The sequence below is a fragment of the Thalassophryne amazonica genome, chromosome 23 (genome assembly GCF_902500255.1).
Source record: "Thalassophryne amazonica chromosome 23, fThaAma1.1, whole genome shotgun sequence".
Classification (NCBI taxonomy): Eukaryota; Metazoa; Chordata; class Actinopteri; order Batrachoidiformes; family Batrachoididae; genus Thalassophryne; species Thalassophryne amazonica.
Window position 1 is genome coordinate 6,164,507 of NC_047125.1, and position 2,059 is coordinate 6,166,565.

Genomic DNA, 2,059 nt, shown 5'->3' on the forward strand with positions numbered 1-2,059 from the left:
AACATACCACTGTCCCAGCTTTTTTGAAAAGTGTAGCAGACATCTATTTAAAAATGAAATCTATCTTTGGTACATTCTGTATGTCATGCTTCACCTGCAACAAATACATGCAGGGTTCTAGCTATGACCATTTTAGTGCCGGGTAAATTATGTGATTGCGGCTCATAGCTTTGGGGAGCTGCAGATCCAGGGGCCCGCAACCCCCCGCCCCTGAAGCTATAGGTTTTTATACCACTAAAACATTCTTGGCAAGCCTTATTTTAACTAATTTTGGGTGGTTTCAGATGCACTGAACACCAAGAATAAAAAAAAAAAATATATATTTATGTTGTGATATTTGTAAGATCAAAGTTCTTTTTTTTGCATGTTTCTGTCAAAGTCTAAATGAAATAACATTGTAAATGTAAAAAAAAACCATAGCATTTACTCTCTTCATCAAAACTCAGTAGTTTTTAATCCAGTAAAACAGGTAGTTTTTCTGTCATCCTGACAGTTTTTTTTTCAACAATTTGAGTGGGATTGCATTACTTTTTCTTTTTAAACAATATAAAACCTAATTGCCTAGTTTGAACAAGAGCTGAACCTGGACTGATTTGTCAAACCTGCTGTTTTAAATGAAAAACAGTCAGTTTTTCACTCTCCTCTTTCACTGACGCTGTGCTCCTTCTCTCCTCCCCTCCTCCTCTGCTCTGTCTCTCTCTCTGTTTCTCTTCCTCCCCCTCCGTCTGATCACTCACGCATCTGCTGTTTTTCAAACTCGGAGCTTTTTGGAAACACAAAGCCTTTCAACTGTAAAATAAACTAAATTTCTGAATGTATCTTCAGATACAGATAGACCTCTGGATTAATGTAGGACTTTAATGGTGAAGTTATTTTTTTCTTCAGCTCAGAGCTCAACAGGGATGCTGTTTTCAGCTACAGAACACACTGACTCTGAGCTCTGTTTGTAATTTTATACAAAGAAAATGAGAAATATATCTCTTATTACTTTAATTATTGGTTTAAAATTGCAAAACTATGACTCTATAAGCTTGAAATACAATCAAATTGGTACATTTTCAGCAACATTTCAGTTCATTTTTCAGAAATACTGTGCTGGGTGGCACAGCCAATTTGAACCCGAGAGCTGGGCGGAAATTTGCAGTACCGGGCGGGGCCGCCCGGCGCCGGCCACCGTGGCTAGAACCCTGCACACATGTACATCTCGGTGTGATGATCGCTGCGGATGGGAGCAGTTCTTTGTATACCTCCACTGGCAGAGCACATCATGATTATTCACCAGTTTGTACTTAAAGTTGTACAGCCTTTCAAATTTAGGCATAATAATATTACAGCTCAGTTTAATTAAGAGAACATGTTTATCTAGGGTGAATTCCACAGCTGCTTATGTCTTTTCCTTCATTGCAGTCATGAGCTAAAGGAGGAAGGACGTGTGTGCATGAGTGAGGTTTTGAGATGACTTCTGACCTGACCCACTTGATACACGTTCCCAGGGCCTGCATGCTAACATCTGTAAGATGTCTTGTAAAAATCATTTCAGAACGTATTTACATTTAGAAGTGTTTATTTCTCACTACCTTTTACAAAATATATGACCAACATAATTGATTTATTCAGAAATAAGTTGTTTCTGAGAGTTTTCCATCATCTTCATTTATTTTGTGCGAGTGAGCAGCCAGCTGACGTCATGCTGCCTTTCTTTACAGTGACTTCCCAGCATCCCTTGCATGATCTATGATGTCACTACCAAATGTAGGCCATGGCTTCCGGTTGCTTGAATTTCTACATTTTTTTCTAGACTGTGCAAATTTAGATAATATTGGCAATATCATACTATTTAAATGCTAAGGACTAAAATTATAGTGGTGCCAAAGAAAATTCATTTTAAAACTTAAATAAATAAATACAACAAAGGCCATACAGCTTTAAGTGTAGTCAGAACAAGAACTAAATGTCTGAAGCTGCAGATTTTTGTGCACAAACATGATGAGATGGAGCCCATAGGGGCTGTGAACATGGACACTGAGCACTTTCTGTGTTTCCTGTATGAATTATCATG

At 38.0% G+C, this 2,059-nt stretch overlaps 1 protein-coding gene across 1 annotated transcript in view; it reads right to left on the reverse strand.

Annotated features, from left to right (window-relative positions):
* Positions 1 to 2,059, reverse strand: part of LOC117504829 — a 252,950-nt gene that overhangs the window by 177,700 nt on the left and 73,191 nt on the right. The gene's annotated exons all lie outside the window — the stretch shown is intronic.